Below are 13,314 nucleotides of genomic sequence, written 5' to 3'. Positions count from 1 at the left end.
ATTCTACATCTGTATGAAAAAAAAGAAATACTTACCTTCAGGAGTTGGTATTGGCTGAGGAGTCATGGATGTTTGTGCTCTCGGTGATGGAGGGGGTATAGCTGGACTTTGTCCTGTGTATGCAATGTAGGTATTGATTGATATTGAAGAAAGAAACAATTAGCAAACTCAATAACCATTCCTAAAATAGCCAGATCTGTATGATGCAGGCATAATTTTATGTACTAAGCATAAATTAATATTAGTATGCCATTAGAAAATTGTTATTAGGTGAGATCTCTAAGCTATTTTTCACATGTTCAGTTATCTTTAAAGCTATTTCTGAACATATTATTTTTCCTGAGTACATATACAATGTCAAATATTTCTACTGGATTTTATTAATTGAAAATCTACATATGATCAAATGAATTTACTTTCAGTATGCACTTTAAATTATGGAAATTAAATTCACAGAAGCAGAGGAGGAATCCTCCTTTGTAGAAAACCATTTTATTTTCATTTAATAAAAATTCTCAGTGATATAGTAGGGCAATGAAAGAAGATGAAAATTCATAGGCCTTTTGATATTGAACAGGTACATTTTCTCCTGCCACAATAAATGACCTGCAGTTAAGTAAATAATGAGCCAAGGGGAAAATATATTTCATTTTAGAACACCTTGAAAGATTCCCTCAAGTCTCTGGACTTATTACGAGGTGAAAATACCAACAATCATTTCCTAGTGCTTTCTGATCCCAAATGATTTTTTTAATTAACTGATACTATTCGGGCCATGAACTGAAAACATTAACCCTCCTACGGTCCCTTCTGAAATGCTTGCACAATGTTTCATCACTAATATTCCTTCCCTAAACTCCTTTTGTGAGTTTTGCATTCAGGAATCAATGTGGGCATATGTACTTTCTACATTCTCACTGACAACTAGATATTATCAAATGTCAGCAGACCTGCCTGCTTACTGGAAGTTTTCTATTTTTAGAACTAATTTTCAAAATTAGTTCCCTGTGGCAAATTATGGTTTAGCAAGCAGAGCAATCAAAGTTGCACACACATTGAATTCCAGACTTAGTCTCTCATGTCAAGTAGAGCACAGGTCTCATTTATTACAGAATTTTTTGAAGTTTCACCCATACAGACTAATTCACACCCAAGTTCTTGCTAGCAAATTTATTAAAAGTGTAGCATATTATTTAGAAAGCATATTAGCCTTGGTAGCTGATGCCTGTAATCCTAGCTACTCAGGAAACTGAGATTGGTTGATAATGATTCCAAGCCAGTCTGTGAAGTAAAGTTCATCCAAATCTTACCTCCAATTAGCCTCCAAAAATCTAGAAATGGATCTGTAACTGAAGTGGTAGCCATTCTGGAGCACAAAAGCTAAGGGGTAGCTCCCAGGCCCTGAATTTGAGCCCCAGAACAAGTATACACACACACACACACACACACACACACACACACACACACAGAGAGAGAATAATGTGTATTTTTATATTTCAGATGGTAATAGACCTAGAAAGATATAAGTCCATGATAATGTTTTGCTCTTCCTGGTAGAAAACCCAGGACATGGAAGATCATTTTGTTTTGTCTTGTTTTGTTTTATGCCAACCAAGAAAGATAAATCTGGGGACCCCCAAAAGAAGCTTGGTCCATATGATTTTTTCTTGGCAATATTTATATGTGCTTACTATGTACTAAGAATGACTCAAAGAGCTTTCATGCATTAAAGTATTTCATCTTACTCTCAAGATCTCTACTATGTGAATGTAATAGTCACTGGGTAGATTTGAAAATTGAGTCAGAGAGGCCATTCAGCTATAAGAAGTGGAGCTGGATATCAGTGTAGGCTGTAGACTCAGGAAGCTGGAAGCTTCTGTACATCTTCTGTAAAGACCCATAAGTTCAGGTGAGGAAGGAAGGAATGATAGAATACTGAAGTACCCTCCCTAAGTGTCTAGCTTCCTTGAGGGTCAAATCATGTGCACAACGAAATGTCCATTCCTAAGGTTTGCTTGGGAGTTCTTCTAAAAAATTATAGGTAGTATGGTATTTATGATCTTTAAAGCCTAGAAAGTCTACTTAAGGAATGAAGGTAATGACAAAATCCTGAAGTACAATGAGGAGTAAATCTGAAACAGTTGTGTGTATATAGCAGAAAATTCAAAAGAAAAGCCATATAATGAGTGATTGTTGTCCTTAATGCACTATGTTATCTCTCATATCTTTTGCTGTCCCTTGGCTATCTCATATTGTTACAGTATTTAACCTTGTTATCTGATATATTGTATATATGCATTTTTGGTTATTTGAAATTAGATAGGGAAGAAAGGAAAACAAAATGAGGGGCAGGGGTGGGGAGAGGGAAATGGGAACCAAGACATGAGAAAAGGTATCAATGTATGTGAAGTAATGCACCTTCTATGTGGTGAATATAATGTAACCCTTCTATTAATTACAGTAAAAAATATTTGGAAAAAAAGTATTCAAGGAATGATTCCTGCTAAATTGACATCTATTTCTGAGGATAGTACGTTTATAAACATAATCCATTTAAGTTTGATGTGCTTTTCAGAATTTGCTCTAAACATTTGATTCTCTGATGCTTTGGCTACACATTCCAATATGATTATGATGATGAATATATATTGTTAAACATATAAATATATTAAATGTATATATAAATATGTATGCATATTAATATATTATATAAATACACCTAAGATAAGCTTATTAAAATGTCTAATTTTTCCCACTATAGAGAAAGTAGAATACAGGAGAGAAAGTAGGTAGAATGTATTAGGTGCAAAGTCACAAGTTATCAACATGTGTAGTTCAATTCAAATAAACTGGAATTTCAACAAAGAAAAAAGTCCATTTCTGTTAGAAATGTCCCTAATAAACTTTCTTATGTTCTCTGCAGTGACTGAGTCCATCATAGTGAGACCATGAGTGTGTGAGGAAGTAAGAAAGACGCCCCCACAACAGGACAACCATAGGAAAAGTAGGTGTTTGTCTCTAGAGAGACAGAGCTAAGTAGCTCTATGAAGAGATTATTAATATAGGACATGCTTTTGATATATTAGAAGCACAAATCAATTAGTCAGGTCATACCTGCACATGACTCATCACCTTGTTATGATAGAGAGTAAATCTACTCTTAAAGTCAGAGAATCCTAAGGGAATCAGAGACCATTTCACTATATGAATGAATTCATTGCACAATTTTTCAGAATTATACAGTATACTAGCAGAATATTTAAAATACAATTTTAAAAAGAAAACTGGGGTGGAGATTGACTACTGAATGAAAGTTAGTGAGATCTGGGGTTCTGCCCTAAGAAGCTGTGTAAACTTGAAAATCATATGACTTTCTAAATCTGTTAAGGACTTTATAAAATGTGGAATCTTTTAGGGGGTTATTGCAAGGATTAAATGATTAATCACCTAATGCATAGTAGATACTTAATGTATTAGTTCCCTTTCCAGTAACATGTTTACAATTCAAATCCCATCTAATTACACAAGAGGATTGGAAAGTGTCATTTGAAGTGAGAAAACAAAAACAAAGATAAAATAGAACATGACAGAAAGATTAGAATTTATAGGAAAGAAGCTTATAGTTTTATTAGAAATACAGTTCAGTGAATTCCTGAGAATTTTAACTCCCTGAAGGAAATAGTTAGGTAGTGGAACTGTTCATTTCCACTCTAAAGGTGAAATTATGTTTACAAGATATTGTGAAAGGGTATCAATATATGCGAATTAATGCACCTTCTATCTGGCAAATATCATGTAACCCTTTTACTAATTACAATAAAAAAAATTAAAAACAAAAAGATATTACCTGGAAATGCCTGCAACATTCAAGCATGCTGAGTTGGCTTTATTTCTCCCCTCCCCCTCCCCTTTTCCCACTCCTCCACTACCACTGCCCCATGAGACTGAAATGGAGCTTGAAAACTGCCAGCAGCTTATTGTTTTGAGTTTTCTTCTCACATGTGTTAATTTGGTTGTTTGTGGTTTAGCCAAATTCTATAAAGAATATCCTATAGTGTGCATTCTCTCTAATGACCTAAGTAAGTAGCTGACATTCTCTTTGATAAAAAGATGAATTAGATTATTCAGAATCTCATGACAAGGAGGCTACAAACTTATTTCAGATAGCACAAAGGAACAAATGGTTTACTATACTAAAGTTTAACCTATCTAAATTGCTTGTGAGATCCCCTAGTTGAAAACAATTTATGTACCATCAAACTGCATCTTCTACATCTTGTAACAAACCCAAATGTTTTCTTTTCTATTATATTTTATTCTGAGGATATTCATAGCATTTTCCTGAAGGTATTGAGAATTACATCCAGAAACATATAAGCAGTTGGGGAAAAACTCCAGGTCTACAAAACAAAGAATGGCAGTGGATTCTGTTATGAGGACAATAGGAAGATCAATAGTAAGTGGTCATTGAGTTAAAATTAATTTGCATATTAAAAATAAAATGCATGGGATTGTTTGAAATTCATATCCAGATTTGCTATTTTAGGTTCACTAAAGGCATTTATGAGCTGTGACTAAAAGTGAAGTGAGGATATGTTAACTTAGAAAGTGAATGATGTTCAAATTTATCAAAAATATTAATTTTTCATTGATAAATGGTTAAAAGGCTATATTTATAATGTACAGAATATAATTTTTAAAGTTTATGTTTAATAAATTATCTTTTAAAGTGAAAGAATGTTTTTTAATTCTGTCACCATGCTAGAGCCATATATTACACATATATAACATAATTCCAGTTATCTTACTAAGAATCTTTTTCTCCTGTTTTGTACTCTCAAAACATTTAAGAAATGGAAGGAAGAGAGCATAGAAATATGGGCTGCCAGCCCACCCCTTGCTTTTGTATCTAATCTGTCAACAACACCAATTGTCACTCAGGTAAATAATTCCAGATGGGCAAACTTGATGACTAAGACAAATGTGTGAAATGGGCAGATGAGGCTTGGTTTATTTGGAATATACACATGGGTCCATGTTGCATTCAAGTATTGCTGAGCTTCCCAGCTCTACGTTGCCTCCCTTTACTTCTTGTTCTTGCTTCCTGGGATCTCTCAATGCTAAACAAAAATGTACAGTCCTCTGAAAGAATGGCAAAGCCTTATTTTCAGGGCATAGAGCTTCATGCTTAAAGTTTATATTGAACTAGCAGCCTTTTCTTCTGGACAATGTAGGTTGCATAGTTTTAAAGATTAGGATTTCAGGTGTCTACTGCAGACTTTTCCTGTTCATGACATCTTTTCATGTGCAATTCTTGAGTATTTATGCAGACACACATAGGCCTGGGATTGGGCATATTGTATAGGATAAACAGGACAGGAGAAAGTTGTGCAGCCCAGATGAGAGGTGATGATGATGTGTTCTTGGTGGGCTGTAATGAGCTTTATATAACAAATGTTTCATGCATCAGATGTTTTTATTTGGTGCCTTAAATGCCTTCAAGAGACTTGTTCTTGTGAAGGAAAGACCACAAATAGGGAATTATTACTTAAATCAACTCCACGTTGTTCTGAAGTAAAAATGGGCAAAACCATGTATTGGATGTCATATTACAGAATTAATACTGAAAAAAAATCACAGAAAGACAAAAGTGAATATACAGCCTTGCTATTAAAAGGGTTATTTTAATAATAAGGAGATACTGGTACTTACTTAAGAGTATTTCAAATCTCATAAATAGGGGCCAGTTTTGTAGAGTGGTAAGGTAGAAAATGAATAAGAGACTATAAGAAGTTTAAGAAAGGCCAAGGCTCACTAACAAACAATGACCAATAACATATGTATGTATGTGTATATATGCGTGTTTATCTGTAGCCTATACATATATATATATATATACACAGAGAGAGAGATTGAGAGAGAGAAAGTTTTGCAAACTAGACAAGCTTGAGAGACATTTTTGCAAACTAGACAAAGTGAGTGTTCTAGGATATTTTGGGTTCTTTCTGAAGAAAAAAGGAATCTTTTGAAAAGTTTTTAGCATGATGGGTAGATTTTAAAGAGTCTCCGGATTATACTTGAACAAAACCAAAGTATTTAGAAAAAAAAAGTAGGAGAGGAAGAAGGAAATCCCTGGACAGTACTAAATTAACTCAAATGAGAAATGCTACTGGCTTGAAGAAATCAGATTTCAGTAGAAATTCATTTATTCTTGCAATAAAAATGTATTGAGTGCCTAGGTAGGGCCAGATGGCCATTATTTGGCCTCAGCATTTGATAACAAATAAGACCGATACTCTGAAAAGGGCAGCAAATTTTTTCCCCATGAAATTCCCTGTATTTTTCAATAAAAGTTTCAACTATTACTGCCAACAACCATGTGCAGTATTCAATTTTGTTAGCATTCTTGCACAGACAGATATTGTACGTGAATATATGTCTACTCTATTGGAATATTCATATGATTTAACTTATTGGTACTTATTTTTCAAGACTTCCTTATAATTTCAGAAAAGATTTATGAGAATAGATTATTTAGCATAAATTGGTTACATGACCCTACTGTTAGGTGTTTAAAACACCAAAAGCTTTGACTTCTTAGAACAAAGAACATCCTGTAGGCCAAAAGTTTTTTGGCTTGGTTTCTTTGCATTCAGATATAAATCTTCTGTAATATTTTATAGGTTATTACAAATTTGCATATTCACTTTGATGGAAAGCAAGGAGTGATAGTGAAATGCATATTTCATATATACTTTTGATTAAAAATGATAAAGGTAATATTTTGATTTTTTTTCTTCCTCATTTCCAATTTATGAAATAGAAATGAATTAACCAACCCAAGAAAGGAAATAAGATTGATTAAAGATCATATCAATGTTTTATATATTTTGAGCCTTGTTTGTGTTAAAATACTTGATAATCTGATGTATCATAGATACATACCTAGTTACATAGAATTATAATAACTATGTAGGCTTTTGATTAAAATTTTTTAATAAATATTTCAGTACCTTAAATTTTAAGACAGTTTAAACATGCTCTCTGTGAGGATAATTAACTAAAAAGTTATTTTTACTTTTTTTTCTTCTATTTATTTAATTATCTGTTTGGAAAGATAAAAGTGACAAGTCCCACTTCCCAGTTTTTAGATGTTAATCGGAGATAAGAGTCTCAGGTCCTTTTGTGCTGGGGCTGGCTTTGAATCTTCATCCTCAGATCTTAGCCTTCTGAGTAGCTAGCATTACAGGCCTGAGTCACCTTGTCCGGCTAATTACCTTAACTTTTACCATAAATTACTCATTACCTATTCTATAAGTATTGGCAAATATTCACTTCAAACAGAAAAGTGACTTCATGAAATTTTTCAGTGATCATATTTTGTTGAACTTTAAAAGCATTGTTCTGACTTCAGTTAGATTGCTCAGAGAGGCCCAGCACGGAAAGACCTATTTTCATGTTACCAGGCTCCTTCTCCAAAATCTATTACTGTCAACTAGATTATTTTTAATTTTTTTCATAATGATTTGATCATGGTTCTTTGTTTTCTCATCTTTTGGTACTTGGGATCAAATTCAAGTTGCTGCACTTGCTAGGCAAATGTTTTGCCACTGAGCTACAGTTCAGCCCACTTCTTGTTTCTTAAATATTTTTATCTAGTATTCTCGGACTGCCTGTAATAATTACACAGGAAGTAATAATTACACGATAAGACAAAGGTGAAGATGTTTAAGCCAGTTTTGGTAAGAAAAGAGATCAATGGGGCAAATTAGATTATTATAGCCACAATTAATAATGGATAATGGTACAGCTACTTCTAATAAAATAATATTAATAATAATAACAACAACAAATGACAGGAACCTATAGATCTATTTACTTAGGAACCTGAAAGTGAACAATTTCTTGAGCCCAAGATTTGGAGACTTGGAAACATTGGGAAATCACATTAAAAATAAATAATAACTATCTCATATAGTCAAAACAGAAATGTCCTGCTTATCATGGGATCATCTAATGAAATGTCCAATAGCTGAGTCATTTCAAATTGTTTAGGATTTAGCTGATTCTGGTTATTCCTCGGTGATTAGCTCTCTTACACCTTCTTTGGCTCCCTTCTGCTCACTCTCACAAACCTTTTATGTTCTCATAGTACCCAGTGTATACTTCATGCCTAAATCTCTGGTTCTTAATGCATTTGTTTACTGTTAAGCATTTTTTAAAAAATAAATCTTCACTATGTTACAAACAATTGGAGGATCAGCATGCTGGTAACAGAACAGAATTACTAGCAATGAAAATTAACAATTAAATGAATATGTGAATGGATGAATGCTGCAAAATGCTGGTTTTAAAGTGTTATTGTAATGTTAACAGATTGAATTTTAGTATATGTACTTGTAGAATGTGAAATACTTCTAAAAATATGCAAGGAGGGCTGGGAGTGTAACTTTGTGGTAGAGTGCTTGCCTAGCATGCAAAAAGTCCTGGGTTCAATTCCTTGGTACCGCATACACAGAAAAAAGCCAGAAGTGGTGCTGTGGTGCAAGTGGAATAGTGATGGCCTTGAGAAAGCCCAAGAACAGTGCCAGGCCCTCAGTTCATGCCCCAGAAATGGCAAAAAGAAAAAAAAATATGCAAGGAAGCATGCATTTATTTGTTTCTTTTCACTTATACTTCTAAAAATATTCATTTGAATAATACAAAGTTCATGATTAATTCTTTTGTCATTTTTCTTAAGTGCAGTGGGACACATGGTTGTTTAGCCATTTGGATTCCATTCTTAAAAAGTAAAATCACTTCATACTTTCAAGTCACAGTGATAATTACTTTCTACATGAGTGCTGAAAAAAAGAGAAGTTGTCATTCTTCTTTATACTTTGTCTCTACTTAAAGGAGAATCTCTTCACCTGTATCGGTTTAGTTGTTGGTTTGCTTCTGTTTTTTTTTTTTTTCCTCTCTGACACATGCATATACTCTATATTCACAAGCAATTCTAAGAGACTTCAAAAGCCAAACACAGAGCCATACAGCCAATTAAAAAGGAAACTTGGTTTTGGAGTTTACCTCAAAAGGACTAAAAAGAATCTGGGATTTTGCTTTAGCAAAGCATTTCCTACAGAATGCTGTACTAAAGATGAGAAAACTTTCCATCTTTCCAACTACAGTCACAGAAGGTAAGCTGATGTATTTCAATAGGTAAAGATTAAAATGAAAGAACATTAATAATCTTCATTTAATCTGCTAAACATGATTACATGTACAAATACATTCTCAGATGCATGACATGTTTGGATGTCACCCAATTTTCTTATTTTAAATTGTATCTAGAGTATTTGATTTTAAGAAACAATATGTAATGCTTATTCATTGTCTCCTGGGAGGCTATTTAAAATCACATGTAAAAATTACATTTCCCTGTTGAAAAATCATTAGTAGCATATTTCCATTATTAATTATGAAATATTTAAAGGGTTTATTTATGTCTTATGCAACTATGAGAGGACAATTTGTTTCTTACAGGAGAATTTTTTAAGGCTTATGTGTGCTTTCATGTCTATTTTCCATTTTGGTAGATATCACAGTGAGTCTTATCTGCTAAACTAGCGCATGCTTATTACCTAAATATTGAATGGTATGAGTTAAAGCAGGTTTGAAAGTAAGACTGTTTCTCTTAGTAAACAGGACATGAATCACAAAATAGAAACAATGAACGAAATAGGATAGGATGAATCTCTAAGACAGAGTATAACTAATTCACCTGGAGTGACAAAGGACAAATACTAAAAGTAGAATGTGGTCAATTTTGGAAGAAAATTGTCATGTAGACCAGATCTTTATAATGCAATATTTTATTCATTTGCACCCTGTATTTATTTATTTTCTGGTATTAATTAAAAGCAGCATTCTAGTATTATCCCCACATGTTCTCCTGATAGGATAAGAAAAATGACTAATGCAAACAATTATAATTACATTACAATAAAGCTGAAGAGATCTGAATTCTGGCAGACTAAACCTTCATGGAACCTATTCAAACCACCATGGCTCTCTCTGCTATAAAGTTTTTAAATGAGGACAATGTGAATCATTTGATAGTACACTTAATTTGTGTCTCCTTTCGATTGTTCTCCCAGCTGTTTCATACTGTGCATTGTTTTATTTGTTACACTCTCTGATTGGATTGCTACCACCTTCTGCTTTGAGCTCATGTTATGACCACTGGTATGGAATGCATATTCAGTAACTGCTGGTGTACTGATTAATACAAAGGTCCTAGTGTTGCAAAGGATGTAAATAGTCAAATTAAGGTGCCTTCTAATATGGGATAATTATTATAACCATATGAGAAAAACTGTACTCCTGTGTCTTAACATAGTCATTTTGATTTTAGGAAATCAAAATGCAAAATACATCAGGCTGACTAGAATAGATGCTATAGAAATACCCAAGAATATTAGGGAACTGGCTGAAAAGTCAATTGTCTGTTGTCAGTAATGGCAATATTTCTAGGACAGAATTAATTATTTTCTTTAATCTGTATAGGGTCATTTCTGTGAAAGGAATATTTGCTTATCAAATTGGTCTCTGAAGATGTCAGTTGTATCATAATAATTATGGCATCTATTTATTACTTCTGATATAAAATAAGCTCTGCTTAAGTAAAGGGATTAGAATTATATGTCTATTTGAATGGTTACAGAGAGCCTTAGATCCTGTTTCCCCTCCTCCCCCCGCAGTATCCTCGGCCACTCAAATGAACTTTAGAATAGTACTAAAGAAATATATTCACATACATTACTAGAATTCCCTTTTGATCCTCAATCTTGCATATAAGCTGAAAGATAAGATTATTACAAATGACATTACTAATAAATAACAGTGAATTATTTCCATAATTCTTTGATTAAGCTTTAATTTTTCCTTGCTTCTCTTGCAGTGATTCAAATTACTCTCTATTATTTGTTCCTTTTCAGACTCTTTTAGAAGAGACTTTAAATAGTCCCAGTAGGCTTCCTGAGAAGGAATTTATTTTTGTTTGAGAGCAGGTTTATGTCACTAATATTGAAAAAAATAATACACTTTAATGAACATTCCTTCATAGCAAAGATGTTGCTATAGAAATTCATGCCACTTCATAAGTCCAGGAGCTACAATTCTGAGATGAGAATAGTGACATCGTAGGCCTTCTTGCTTTCCCTTTCTTGATACCAAAAGGCAAAGTTATGTGAGCAATGTATTGAGGTGAGGAAAACCTGGTTTACTAGGCTTGGACATTGAACACTTGATGCAAATGAAGCTGACTTAGACAGTGACACTTCATCAGTAAAATTGATCTGTTCAGCAGTACCTGATCTATTTCTGTATATCTCTGTGCTATTAATACTGACGAGAATATTCAGTGGATTGACTTAGACAAATATGACAATCTGAGATGTCTACCTTGTGCAGCTTTCAGTAACTTCAAAGAATCAAAAAGCAACTCTCATAGGAGTACAGCAAGTCCAGGGAATATACACTCCCATAATTAGACATGGGTTGCCTTGCATTTTTTTCTCTCATTTTATTCTAATCCCGTATGCTGTCGGCAATTTACTGATGCATGCATTGAACTACTCTTTGTTAATTCCAAGCTTCTGTCTCTAGAGATACTGCAAATAACTCCTTAAGAAATCTTTACAGAGTTCTATTTGCAATGCTTAGGAGCCTGTCATCTTTTTAAATAACAAGATTATTTCTACAAATGAATAAAGAAGGCTGCTCTGGGATAAACAATTTTAACCACTGAGATAAGCATTCAATTCAACAAACATATCATGTTTCTGGCAAGGTATGAGGCAATTGAGATTTAAAAGCAAGTATTTCCTGAAGGTATACAAAAGGGAGTCAGAAAAAATTGTAGAAAAAATGATAATAACATTAAATTAAAAAAATAAAGAACTAATAGGGAGAAAAACACTGCATATTTTCTGTATCTGGAAAGCACCTCTCCATGAAGCATTTAAATAGTAACTTGTATGCTGATTATAGTTGAATGGTTTCCAAGTCTGATCACAGGTGCATGATTTAAGTTGCATCTCCATCCTATAAATTTGTGTTTATCGTCCCATTGAATAAATAAAGAAAAAAGCTCAAGAAACTTAAAACAACTTGCCTATAATCCTTTGAATTTTTCTTAATTGGTTTCTTTCCTGTCAGTAAGCATTCTACTTCTCTTCTGTCTTACATATTGCATGGCTTCAACAATGTTCCTTCTGAAATAGTTCTGCAGTTAGCTCTGTGGATGCTGTATCACTGTTGGTTTTGACATTAGATAACTGGGAACCCAATATCTTGGGCTTTAAACTAAAATGGATTTGCAAGGTCCATATCCTAACCTCCAAAAGTGGTAAAAGTTCCCACTAGAGAACTGAAATACAAGTAATCAAAATGGAAATAGAATTGTATTAATTGCATAAAGTTGCCAAAATTATAACTAGCTAATTGGATCCAAGAGTGTTGTTTTTAAGATTATGCTTTTAAATGATTGTTATTTTGGTAAACACAGCATGTCGGGTTCTCTTGGTATTATATGTTTTTGTTTTTACCTCAACTGAATTGTATTTTTTATGGTAGGCCTATCTGGAATTAGTATGTGTGTGTGGGGGGGGGGCATGTATGTGTGTCTGGGTATCCCATTTTATGTTTCTATTTATCAGGTGTGTATTGATGTTCAATATGACAGGTATGTTCTGTTATGCTGTCACACAAGGAAGTGACTGTATGTTATGCGCTAATAATATACAATGTACACTTAAGAAGCTGAAGAGAATCTAAAACTAAAAATTCAAATGAAAGTCTGTTCTTACATTACTAGTTAATAACTGCAGAAACTGGCATTTAGCTTATCATTCTGATTCAGTTAAGGCTTTTTTTTATTATATTTTCCTGGTTCTTTCAAATACTAAAAGCTAAGGTTATAAACATTACTGAGGCCACTCAAAATAATGTTCTGTATAAAAGAATTACTTTTCACATGTATAGACCAACTAACAGATGATACTGTTTTAATCCTTCAGCCAAGTACTTAGACTTGTTAAAATGCAAACAGAAGTATTAATGTAGATTTTGATCACATTGTGCTTTTTGTCTTTTACTAATAACAACAATCATTATTTTATCTGAAAACTATGTAATATATGCTAATGGCATACAGAAAGTGCTACTTAAATTCCATATATAACCTTAATAAATGTAGACAACTCACATTTTTTTGCATACTGTTGTAGCTACAAAATCTAACATTTTTCTCTGAAATTCAGAAGAAAGTTAAAT

Source organism: Megascapheus bottae, chromosome 8 (genome assembly GCF_031878675.1).
Source record: "Megascapheus bottae isolate mThoBot1 chromosome 8, mThoBot2.hap1, whole genome shotgun sequence".
Lineage (NCBI taxonomy): Eukaryota > Metazoa > Chordata > Mammalia > Rodentia > Geomyidae > Megascapheus > Megascapheus bottae.
The sequence above is the reverse complement of the archived record's forward strand: the minus strand, read 5'-3'. Positions refer to the sequence as shown.